The following is a 13,632-nucleotide window of genomic DNA, read 5'->3' as shown; positions in this document are numbered from 1 at the left end:
AGTCCCTGGAACTCCCTATTTTGGCCCCCTTCCTTTGGCTCTCCTCCCACCCCAGTCTCCTCTGTTAAAACCTTAGGTATCAAGCTCAACGACAAACTCACCATTCACTCCCAGATAGGCTCGGTGGTTTCTTCCTGTTTTCTCACTCTCCGCACTATTCGTTCTATTTCTCGCTTTTTTTCTTTTCCTGCACTCAAACTGATTATGTCCGCACTGGTCCTGTCCCGCCTGGATTATGGGAACGCCCTGTACAACGGTATCCCCCAGTACTGCATGCGCAAGCTACAACTGGTCCAGAACCAGGCGGCTCGCCTTGCCTTTGGTCTCCCTAAATTTCACCACACCTCTCCCCTACTGAAGACCCTCCACTGGCTCCCTGTCCGGGAACGCGCCTTGTTCAAACTAGGCTGTATGGCTTTTCAGGCCAGATCCGGCCTTGCCCCCTTCTTCATATCTTCAGCCATCAAAACATACGTTCCCAGCAGAGACCTCCGTTCCTCCGCCCAACATCTCTTAGTTGCCCCTCGTTATAGGAAAAAAAAACTGGGCGGCTCTAAATTTTCCACCCTTGCCCCGGCGTTTTGGAACTCCCTTCCCCTCCACCTCAGATCCCTCACTCAGTACTCTACCTTTCGCAAATCCCTTAAAACTTTTTTGTTCACCCAGGCCTTTCTGTCTTAAAATCCTCTTTCCCCCTGCCTCAGTTTGACGCCCGAGCTGTTGATTCCGACACTTAGGCTGTTTTTTGCCACTTTAGCGCCAAGAAACCGTTTAGGTGTATGTTGCGCTTTACAAATATTTTAAACTTAAAAACTTACTTAAACTTACTAAGTAATAGTGTGATTTACTATTCAAACACCTTCCATACTGTACGTAGGCTGGAGTTGGAATAGTAAATCATACTATTCCTAAGTCTAGCACCCTACAGCGCAAGTCGTTGTAAAAGCTGTGTTGTGATGTACCACGATCATTTTGATCTCGTGGTAACGTCATACATCTGAATGATCTGAACCATTGCAGAGCGTTGGAGTTAATTCCCTTATCATAAAGGATTTCCAGCATTCTATTGTGTGAGACCGCGTCGACAGGTCCAACAACATCAAAGCAACTGCTCCACCTTGATCAGTGCATGCTCTGATGTTGTGTAGCACTGCCAGCGGCATGGCCTCCGTGCTGTTGGTAGCCCTGAAACCCGTCTGTGATGGGTCCAATAGGTTGTTGGTTTCCAGGTAGTGTGACAGTTGCCTATTTACCAGTCTCTCCAAAACTTTGGATAGGTAAGGAAGTTGGGGGATTGGATGATAGCTCTCAGGGCTGAGAACGTCTGATCCGGCCGGAAGGTGGCAGTTTTGAGGGAATTGTTGAACAGCTGGGTGACATATGGGCAGAGGATGGTGGTAATCTGAGCAAAGATAAAGTGGGGGCAGGGGTCCAGGGGAGAGCCTGATTTCACTTCGCTCATTGCCTTAAGAACCTCACTTTCTGTCAGGGGGGTGAAGTTACTCATTTCAGATGGGGCTTCTGGATGCAGGGTCTGAAAATCCCAACTAGTTATGTCAGTTTTTCTAGTGGGACTAAAAGTGGCATAGAATTTGCTAATTTTTTCCGAAAATAAGTTGCTTATCTTTTCGCAGGCTTCCAATGACGGAGGTAAGGATTGAGACAGCAGGTTTGCTAAGTTCTTTCACTATTTTATATAGCTCTTTTACTGTATTGCAATTGTCATTAATTTGTTGTGCATAATAGGTTGTTATGGCATTTTTTTAGCATGATTGTAAGCCTTAAGTTCAGACTTATACCTCAGTCTGTCAAAATCATTTTTTGACCGTCTCCATTGGTGCTCTAAACTTTGACACTTCTTTTGAGCACTATGAGTTGTGGTGTTTACCACTTCTCTTTTGCTGGTCTTTTGTTTGGTGTATTATTATACCCCCTTTCACGTTTCGACCCATGTCAATCTTTTCTAGTGATAGTGTTGCATATTCATAGACACATACCAGTCAATCAATCAAGAATGTGTAAAGCACAGCAAATCACACATAAGAGTAACAGTTAAGGGTGGAGGGGGTTGCCTGACCCAGTCCGCCTGGGGCCCAAATTAAGCATTCCTTGATTTACAATGTTCAAGAATACTGAGTTAAGCTAATACTTTGGAAAATAAAATGCATAAAGAATAAGCTTGTGTGAGGTTTTTCAAATTTTACACATGCAGCCGTAGCTTGTATATACATTGTGATATTCTTTTTGTGACAGGGTTTCTTAGATTTGAACTATTTATTTACAGTGGATTTCTAAAATAAACATCTCAGACCATTTTTATTTGTTAGGCATTCAGTGATTAATTAAAATTAATTAATATTAAAGTAAAAAAAAAAAATTATTGAAAAGCGAGTAATTAGTGGGAAAGACATTTACATCACTTAGCTGTGTTCTGCTCATTTAGATGCAACCTTATGCGCTGAGATAATGCGTCATTTGTTTAGCACATTAATTAGTAGGTATGTCAAGTCAAAGTTAGTTACTGCATGACACCTTTGTGTTAATTGTCAATAGCGCACAGTGTTATTAGATGCAGTTTTGCACATACATATGCATGGCTCCTGGAACCTGAAAGGAGATTAGCTACAAAAATGTTCTGATATGGATGCTTTCAATTGAGCCAAGGGGCATATTTATGAAATAGTGGCACAGCACAGCAAGTCACTTTATTGTTTTGCCCTTCGTTACTGGGAAAGGGCACACATGCACCATATTTAAGGATAATAGCTCATTCATCGCTTTTCCTTCTGCACTGGCACACAATGGTTTATCTAGCGCTAACGCAGCCACCCTTGCATGTTGGTTCAAGGATGCCTGCATTTCATGCAGCATTTTTTTTATGCAGCAAGGCATACCTTCCTGCACAAAACCAATCCTGAAAGTTATTTTTCTCTTTCAATGCATGCAATGAGGAAGTAACTAAGAAAAATAAAGATATTTCTCTTGATTACACTTCTCCTGATCAGGCACAACTTTAAGGCGCATTCCCAAGTTTACAAGGTCTTGTAAATTTTGGAATGCATCCAAGACCATGGGAGTTGCATGGGGAACTCCATGCAACGCCCATGGACCCCCATCAAGGTCTAAGTAACGCAACAAAGTGATATGTGCTGCTTTGCATTACTCCAGATTTTTGGAGCTACTCAAAGCCAAGCAAAGTGGCTATGTGTGAATTAAAGAATCTGATTTCAGGTTTGCATTGCTCTTGCACCACATTGCGTAGTGCAAGAGCGATACAAACTGGGTCATAAATATAGTACCACTTACATGAGTACAACTGTAAATGATGGGGGGCCTATTATGACATTTGTGGTGCAGGGCAGCACAGTAAGTCACCATGCTGTTCTGCCCTATGTCACAAGGAAAGGGCACGTGCCGTATTCATCTGATACAGTATATTTCTGTCCTTTACCCTTGTGCTGGTGCCATTGTGGCAGCCTAGTACCAATGCAGGCACCATGTTTCAATGGTGTCTGTGTTATAGGCAGAACTGATTTTGTTGAGGAAGGCAGCACACATAGGAAATCTTCTTTCTCAGTGTGCTGCAGAAAGTAGCACACATAGAAAGAGGAAACAATGAGTAGAAATAAAGATATGTCTCCTCGTTACTCATCTCCTGGGAGGTGTATATTTTAGGAGCATTCACAAAGGTACCTGTTCTTGTAAATCTGGGAATGCGCTAAAATCCATGTATGTTGCATGGGAACACTGATGTAAGGCCCATGGAATGCCTTCCTAGTGCAGGGTACATCAATGCAGTGATTTCATCTTTGTCACAATACTCTAAATTCATGAAGCCACACTGGGCTACACAAAGTGGCTTGGCGTGGCATCATAAATATCACTTTGCATTAGTGTCCCTCTTGAACCACGATGCGTTGTGCAAGAGTGACACACAGGGGCCCATAAATATGCCCCTGTGTTTTTGAAAGGAAAGCTTAAGCCTGAAAACTTACTGATGTTCTGCCAATATTGAAACATCTCTCGCAGTCCTATTAATCCTTATACAATTTCATGTAGCCCAAGACATTGGAACTATAAAAATCAAGTGACTTTATACAATCTCGTCATTTGCAATTTCATGGCCGCAGAGTAGGAGCCCCTTGTAGGAGCTCTTGGGTTGGGCATCACCATTTCGGTGTATATCCCTGGTTAACCCCGCAATCTACCATCCTCTCCTCTCTGCATCGTATGCCTCACTCTTTGGGATAACATCGACTTGAGGATTTCCTGCTCCCCGACTGATCGAGCGATGCAAGGTCCCGACTCTACCTCCTGTAGCCCTCCGCCTCTGATGGTGGCGGTGCGGTGCTACGGTCCCGTGCTTGCAGAGACAGGTGGAGGGCCCCCGGCGAGCCTCCCGACCTGCCCACGCCTGGGTATTTTGTGGTTGCACGTGACTCAAGGGCTCACCGTCCGGCAATCCCCCGGCCCCTCCTGATGGTTCGAGCCTCTAAGCCTTTTATGCCTGGGGAGTCCGCATCTTAAGCCACGACTGCACGAAACCCATCGCGGATCCACACGGAACGACCCTGGTGAGTGCCGCTGTACCGCGCTGATTCTTGGTAATTCTCGATGTCGTGGCTCATGCTGCCCATTGCCCTGGTAGCCGGGCTAGAGAGCCGCGTATTCACGAAGCGGGTGAATGCAAGCTGGTGGTGTGAGTAATTGGTACTGGAGCCCTCTTTTGGTCCCGGGAGTAATGTTCACAGGAGCTCTTGGGCTCTGATTGTTAGCGCTTGTCTCCCTCTGTCCGCGCCGCTTCGACCGAAGGGCCCCACAGATAGTGTCAATGAAGCTGGTGGCATTCTAGACAGTCAGTCCAGTGTTATTACAGCTACATTTGAAAGCGCATAGCAGACGTGAGTACGTGTTGCTTTACTGCAATACCAGCACACATACTTGACACCGGTTTTATTTTAGTTTTGTGTCTTGGTGTGCTGGAAGCGATCCTTATCAACATGGTTGGCGTCCATTTTGCAAGTTGCTGACTGTTTGTATTGGAGCAGTTCTTTGTCTTCCTCTCAATGAGACTAAGGATCTTGCTTGCTTGGAAGCTGTGAGGGTGCCTCTCATAGAACTTTGATATGGATTCAATGAAAAGGTTGGGACCACACGGTTAACCCAGAAAGATTCAAAGATGTCATAAACAGAGAAACAGGACTACACCACAGAGGTCCACTTAACAGATAGCAAAAGTGGACTACTTTTCAAAGGGATGTCTATGAAGAAAACACCTAATGGGAAGCAAAACAGGACCACATCGCAGGAACAGGTCAATGAAGGATACAGAGTGGCTATCTTGAACTGGTACAGGGTACTGAATACTAAATACTACTAACACATTTTAAAGGGTCGGACACCAGAAAGAGAAATATATAAATAAATACATAAATGAATAAATACATAAAAAATGGATAAAAACCTTGAACCTGCAGGCCATCATGTGTTTACCTTTATTTACCCATCCGATCTCTCCAAAAATGCAGCAAAGAAATTCAAGCACAGGCTAATGGTAACCCACCCTGAGACTCTTATTTCTGGCCCATACTTCTGCATCAGCAAAGGCATATTATCCAACGACCTTATCTTCCACACAAAGAAACGTGCCCAGTGGATAAACATCTTTCACTCGTTGCTCCGTATCTCCAATGTTAAAAAAAAACAGCATGCCTTCAAACTGTCGGTAACAGCTTCAGCTTTTTGCCCAGCGAATGCCACCATCAACCTTTACAATAACGGTAATATCCTTATACAAGCCTCCGATGCTTATCTAGATACCATAGACATGATTTTCCTATTCTCAAGACAGCAGTAAATAGCAAGAATAGCACTCTGCCCGCATCTCACCATCATCAGTTTCTAGATGCCACCCTAATTCCACGGCAAAACCCCAAAACAAATTACTCCGAACTGACATCTCCTCACACACCCAATGAGCCCTACCTCCCAGCCACTGCGGTCACAACCACACTCAGGTCCCCTGGCCCAGGAGGGACCGGCTTGCATGCAGCTACCAACCATCTCACTACAGACACACCCATTGATTCCTACCCCCCAATCACATCAATCACTTCCACACTTGGATCCCCCGGCCTAGAAGGGACAGGAATAATCTTAGCTACAGATCCCGGCATTGATGATTCATCATGATTATCCCCGTCGACCTTGAATAAAGCCTCCAACCCGGACTCCACCCATGTAGTGTTTCTATCCACACTCTCATCTAATTTAGATTTCATAGATCCCCGGACCTACTGTCTACCACAACATCGGATCTGACACTAACACCTTCAATACTCATTCCACCCATCCGAACACAAAATACAATAGCCAGCCCACACAGCGACTTGGAACTCACAACAAATCTCCTTCAACGCACCACTCTGATCCCTAATAATGATATCCCCATGCAATCTGAGAACCTGTTCATGCATACAGACCCTACCTGCAGATCACCCTCCATAAATGAACTTACACCTACACATACTACTAACCTCCCCAACTCCATTTGAATTGCACAATTCAATGAGTTAACCTTAGCCCTAGCCCATCTCAAGGCTGAGATGCTTAACCTATCACCCATCACCAATGAACTTCTAAACGTGCACATAGCCACCAACGTCATAATGAACAAAATCTGTCTCCAAACTAGTAGATACTTCCCCAAGAATTCTCACCATGAGAAAACTAGTCAGAGAAACCAAATCTGTCCACAAATTAGTAGTCACATCCCCAAGATCATAAACCCTGACAATAATATTCAGACTAACTTACCTTCCCCCTCTTGGCCTAGGAGGGCAAACGTTGAATTATCAGACAGCGACATAGACGGCCTCCTCAAATCTTATGCCTTAGCAACAGATAACAGTATGTCACAATGTGGCACTATCCAACCCATTCAAACCAACCCCTTCTGAGAACCTACCCACAACAACAGATCCGTAAATAGAGATAATCTCACAAATATCAACATAGAGCAGACTACCTTAACCCATTCTATTAACAAGATGAAGTGTGCACTCATTAATTGCAGATCAGCTAGCAAACATGCTCCTGACATATTCAACCTCATCCTAGAGAATGATTTAGACCTTATTGTCCTTACCGAAACATGGTTAAATTGCTCCTTCTCCGCCATCCTTGATCTATTGCTTCCTCCTAGCCACGACCTAATCCGCCTAGACAGAAACGTGGAGCTCGGAGGTGGGTTAGCCTGTATCTATCGTAACGCAATCTCAGTCAAGCAAGCAGACCCCATTGCTCTAACCCCCTGCGAATATCTCTTCATCAATATCTCTGATGACAAGTGCCTTGCCAGCAAGCTTCATTTATTCTACCACCCCCGAGGGATAATCTGACTTTCATTGACGAGATAATGGAAGTAATTTCTTCAAATGTCAATTCATAAGTACCACAAATTTTCCTGGGTGACTTTAACCTTCACTGGAACAATGCAAATGATTATGGTGTAGGAAGTCTTAAAGCGTTTCTGGCTGACCAGGATTTATCCCAATTCTGTACCAGTCCAACTCACAACAAGGGAGAGACACTGGACTTCATCATAGCAAAATCAAGCATTGTTTCCTTAGAATCCATCACCCTATGTGACTGAACTGACCATCACAGCATCATCTTTTCAATCAATATCAAAGTAATTCCGAAAACAAAACAATGGAAAAGGAACTTAAAGAACATCAACCCCATCACCCTGGTAAAATGATGCAACTCCGCTCTGACCCCCGCAACGGGCATAGAGGATGTCCCTGACCTCACAGCCTTTTACAATTCCGCGATGCTTGAAATTTTGGATTCTACAGCACCCCTGCATTAAAAAAATGTTTCAGCCAAAATTTCCAATCCTTGGTTCAATGACTCCCTGATCTCGGAGCGAGGCAAGCTAAGAGTTGCTGAACAATTATGGAAATCAGCACCCACCGACGTTCACCTACATCACCTTAGAACGTTAAGGAACTCATACAACAGGAAGATTCTAAAGGCCAAGTCAGACTTTTTTAGAACCCAGCTGAACCAAGCAATCGACCATCCAAAAAAAAACTCTTCGAAATCGTCAAGTAACAAACTCGCAACACAGCTAACTCTACGGATCTAAACAACCTGGCTACACCTTCTTGCGACGATCTTGCCAACTTCTTCTGGGAAAAGATAAAGATTCTTAGACATCCAATCTAAGAAGGCCCTCCCACAACCTATGGCCCAGGATGCTAACGGTTAATCACAATTCAAAGTCCTCCTCAGTTCTCCAGGGGAAGTCACAAAAAACAACACCTACTGGAAGACCTTCGCACCAATCTCTGAACAAAAAATCTATAACAGTCTTCTGGCAATTAATCCCTCCAATCGCTTCTCTGACCCCCTTCCTCCTGCCCTTTTTTAAATGATAAAAACATCCATCCTACCATTATGGGCAAAAATTGTAAACATCTCCCTGAGGCAAGGCTCCATACCAGACTGCCTTAAAATAGGGCAGGTTACGCCTACACTAAAGAAATCCGAACACCATCCCATCAGATCTCAACAATTACCGCCCTATATTTAACATCCCCACTTTGGCGAAACTGCTGGAGAAATGTGTACAAATACAATTATGCAACCATATTGAGAACTACAACCTCCTAGACATTCACTAATCTGGTTTCCGTCAAGGTCACAGCACAGAATCTATACTCTCACACATATTGGATGACATAATAATAATGCTTGACAGCAACGAATCCTGCCTAATGATACTGCTTGACTTATCCTCCGCCTTTCACATGGTTAAACATGACAACCTACTGTCACTATTGGAAGGAAGGTTGGGCCTCTTGGGCACAGTGTTACAATAGTTCTCCTTCCTTAATAACAGGACTCAAGGAATCAAGATGAAGAATGCCCTCTCTAAACCATCCGGGGTCGACATAGGCGTTCCCCAGGGCTCAGCCCTCTCACCTATTCTTTTCAACCTACTAATGGAACACCTGGCGAACGCATTGAAATCAGCAAATATCTTATATCACCTGTATGTGGACGGCACCCAACTGTATTTGAAAATCTCCACTCCAGAAGACTATATCTCCCTCAACGCTTTTCTACAGAACACGCAAAGTTGGCTCATGAACAACCACCTCATGCTCAATACAAAAAAAAAGAATTCAATCTCATATCCCCACCCACTCACACACAAAAGATAGAGCAATGGTTGAAACACCTAACATCCATTGACTGTGCTCCCCCTCATCATTGATTCTGCGAAACCCCTGGGAGTCACTGTAGACAAACACCTGAAAATGCAGTCGCACGTCACTAAGGCCACCAAGGAAGCCAATCATCAGATGAGTTTACTAAGGAAACTTAAACGCTTCCTCCCTCAGACCGACTTAAAAATGGCAGTGCAAGCCTTAGTGCTATCAAGATTAGACTATGGAAGCATCACTCTCTGTGGTCTCCCCAGATACAAGCTAGCTTCGCTGAGGGCTTCACGTAATGCTGCAGCAAGATTGTTATCAGGATATAAAAGAAATAGCCACATTTCCCCAACCTTAAAAACGCTGAATTGGCTGCCACATGAGGTAAGAATACAACTAAAGGTTGCTTGCGTGACACATAAAGCACTATCTAACAACACTCCCATCTACTTAGCCCTAAAGCTTGAACGAACCCGAGGTTGCAGACAACTATGAAGCGCAATTTCTTTACTTCTGAAATCACAATCCTTTCATAATAAGAGAACTGGTTGCAGAGCTTTTTTAGGGTTCGCTCCAAAGATTTGGAACTGCTTACCGCTAGTGGTTCAAGGAATCTCTTCCTTTACCGACTTCAAAAAAGAGGTAAAAATACTCTTAATGAACAAATTAACGTCCTAAAATGATACGATCCTCATATAACTGGTTACCTCATGTGGATTGAAAGAGAACATTATATGTTTGTTTATTTCCACAATACTGACCTAAGGCGCAATAACCGTTTAGATTGCAATGTGCAGTTGCCCTCTATGATCGTCACGTGTCGTCCACTGGTCACCTATGTTACCTTATACCTATGTTATCTTATACTTCTTACTAAGCCTGGGCGTAGTGGGGCGTAGTGGGGCTCCGCGGAGCTACGCGGAGAGGGCGAGAAGCTACGCCCACTCCCGCACTCCGCGTAGCCCCACTATGCACCTCCCTCCCGCTCTCCCCTACATACTTTATTTAAGCAATTACACTGATTAAAACAATTTTAAAGCACTTACCTTGTCCGGGGCTCGTCCGGGGCTCCCTCTTTGAATAGCGTCCTTTTCCTGGATACCAATGCGCATGCGCGGGCGGCCGGGCATGCGCATTTCTCCCGAGAAATGCGCATGCGCGGCCGCCCGCGCATGCGCATTTGTTTCCAGGAAAAGGACGCTATTCAAAGAGGGAGCCCCGGACGAGCCCCGGACAAGGTAAGTGCTTTAAAATTGTTTTAATCAGTGTAATTGCTTAAATAAAGTATCTAGTGGAGGGCGGGAGGGAGGCGGGTGGCGGCCGACTCGGCTACGCTCACGGAGTGGGCGTAGTGTTGCCGGCTACGCTGCCTACGCAAAATGCGTAGAAGGCAACACTACGCCTACTCCGTGGGCGTAGCCGATTCCTCCGCCCAGGGTTACTTCTTACCTCTTTTGTGAGTAATGACTAATATCAAATGCATGTATACTACCTCATTTCTTATGTCTTTAACTATATAATGTAAAGCGCTCTGATACCCTCGTGGGTTACATTCACGCTATATAAAACTTTATAAATAAATAAATAAATAAATATTTTATGTAAGTAGCCTATTTTGATAGCCAACCCATTAACAAAAATATTAGCAAGTTTAGTGCACAGAAAATTAAAGGAAAAATTAATTTTCTTGTAACTTATAGAGTTGGGCGCATGATAGGCACAACTGCTTGCTATTTATGAGTTTTGTGACGCCATGTAGCACATCCAGTCACCTTGCTGTTGTCGTTTTGGATGCGTACGGGCAACACAGGCACCATTACACCATGGTGCAGGGGTGCCTGTCTTATAGTCAGGATTGTTTTTGTGCAGGAAGGTACTCCTTCCTGCACAAACACAATCCTCAGATGTTGTTTCCTTTTTCTATGTGTACTGCAGAAGGAGGAAAAATTTTGAAGAAATAAGATATTTCTCCTTATTAAGCTTCTCCTGGGGAGGCGCATCTTTTTGGTGCATTCCTAGGCTTACAAGGTCTTGTAACTCTAGTAATGTGTCGAAGATCTGGGAATGTGTCAAAAATCATGGGTTTAGCATTGGAACAACCACTCAATGCCCATGAAACTGTTAATATCAATGTACGCAATGATACTGTATGTACAAAACCAAAATCAAATCACTGTTATCAAATTCCCTAGCTATGACCTCCATTAACTCGAGTCAGAAATACGTAGCCATGCAGGCCCCATGCTCTAGGGTTGATGCTACTGATTGACAGATCAAAGGCAGGTGGCACGTAACCAGAAGGAAAAACATGCAAACAAGTAGGCAGTGACATCACAATAGTACGTGGAGATTGGCCAAAGGAGCACGCATTCCCAAAACACCATTAATCTAAATGCCACTCAGTCAATCAAGACACAGCATGCAGTACACATGCGGTGATCACATGCTGCCCATGCCGGACATCTGGACAAGTTACCCTCATGTAATATGTCCAAGCAAGGTCGAGGTTCACCTGCATTTCTCATCAAGTGGTATGGCTACATGACAAGAACCTCATTCCACTCCTGAAACAGGATATAGGAATTGTTTTATGCTGCTTCAAGAAATGTACACAAAAGACATTCAAATTGATGCATTTTAAGTCAGTCCTCAGACCTGTTTCTATATGCTGCACTCCCGGCCATAGTGTTTGATTAACTGTTTCTGTTTTGCCAAACACCTCTTGTCCTTATTTTTTCCAGCTAAATTCATATTAAAGCAAAAGTTTGGCGAGCCATATAGGAGAGATTGGCACTTCCAGTAAAAAAGGAACCTTTTTTCACAATATGCCTAGGTTTTGGATTTTGGACCCTAGCTCTGCCAGCACCTAAGGAAACCTGGCAACCCTATACATTTTTGAAAACTAGAAATCTAGGGAAATCTTGGATGGGGTTACTTGTGTGGCTCTCACCAGGGACTATTACCCAGAATCCCTTGCAAACCTTAAACCTTGTAACAAAATACATTTTCCTCACATTTCTGTGATGGAAAGTTCTGGAACCTGCATTGATCCACAAACTTCCAGCCATGCAGCCGTTCCCAAAGTCTCCCTATAATAATGGTATCTCACTTGTGTGGGTAGGCCTAGTACCCACAGCAGGAAACGGCCCAAAACACAATGTAGACACATCACATTTTTCCAGTCAATACTGACCCATTTTGTCAATGTGCCTGGCTTTGCATTTCGGACCCTAACTCTGCCAGCACCTAACGAACCCTAGCAAACCAATACTTTTTTTAAAAACTAGAAATCCAGGGAAATCCAGGATAGAATGACAATTGTGGCTGTAACCAGGTTTTGTTACCTAGAATCCATTGTAAACCTCAACATTTGTTAAAAAAATACATTTTCTTCACATTTCTGTGATGGAAAGTTCTGGAATCTGTGGGGAGCCACAAACTTCCAGCCACCCAGCATCCCCAAGTCTTTTGATAAAAATGGTGCCACACTTGTGTGGGTAGGCTTATTATCCACAACAGGAAATGGCCCAAAACACAACGTGGACACATCACATTGTCGTAATGTAGCATAAACTCTGTCTTTTCTATTCCAGTTTCTGTGCCAACTTCTTAATATTGGTCTAAGGACTCTAAGCAGAGATGGGCGAATCCCTTGCACTAGTAGGCCTGGCTGAGGCTTGCTACCACAAATTGGCGCCCAACCTGGGGCTCATCGGCGACTCGGATGCCCGAAGGACTGGTCGCGACGAAGGATTGGAATCTCGCTTTGGACGTGATCACTGCCGGAGGAGACCCGAGTCTTGGCATCCACAGCGTTTTCCCTTTCTTTCTGATCTGACCATTCAGGTGGCGCCGGTCCTCGACTGAGATCTCTTCTGTTGATTCGCCGTGCAGTGACCTTTTGGTCGATTTGAGAACTTGGCAGTAGGAACCTGGACACCATTTGACTGGAAAGAGACGTTTTTTGGCACTTGCTGTAAGTTTGACGCCTTGGATTGGTAAGGTAGTTTAGAAACTCTTGCTGTGGCATTTGTATATGGAATTGGCCAAATATTGAACTCGCCCTATGAATGTGTATATATATGTGTTGCAATTTATATAGGCAGGTAATGAGGAGATTTTTCTCTTCTTCTAAGAATATTTGAATGACGCAACGTACGAAGAGTACTTTAAGCGCTACTTTTGATTATAATACTGCATATTTTCACTATTTTTGACATGCCTGTTTCCAGCACACTTCGTAAGATGTGTTGCTTTTGTAGTGGTACGAATTTGAGAATCGATGAAGCCCAACCGCCCCCCCTTGAGGGGACACCTAATAGAGACATGTTTATTAAATATGGTATTTTGTCCATAATGTACAGCACATTGTGGAATAAATACACCCGCAAGGATCCTGAGTTGC

This window comes from Lissotriton helveticus, chromosome 2_2 (assembly GCF_964261635.1).
Source record: "Lissotriton helveticus chromosome 2_2, aLisHel1.1, whole genome shotgun sequence".
Classification (NCBI taxonomy): Eukaryota; Metazoa; Chordata; class Amphibia; order Caudata; family Salamandridae; genus Lissotriton; species Lissotriton helveticus.
This window is presented reverse-complemented; position numbering follows the sequence as displayed.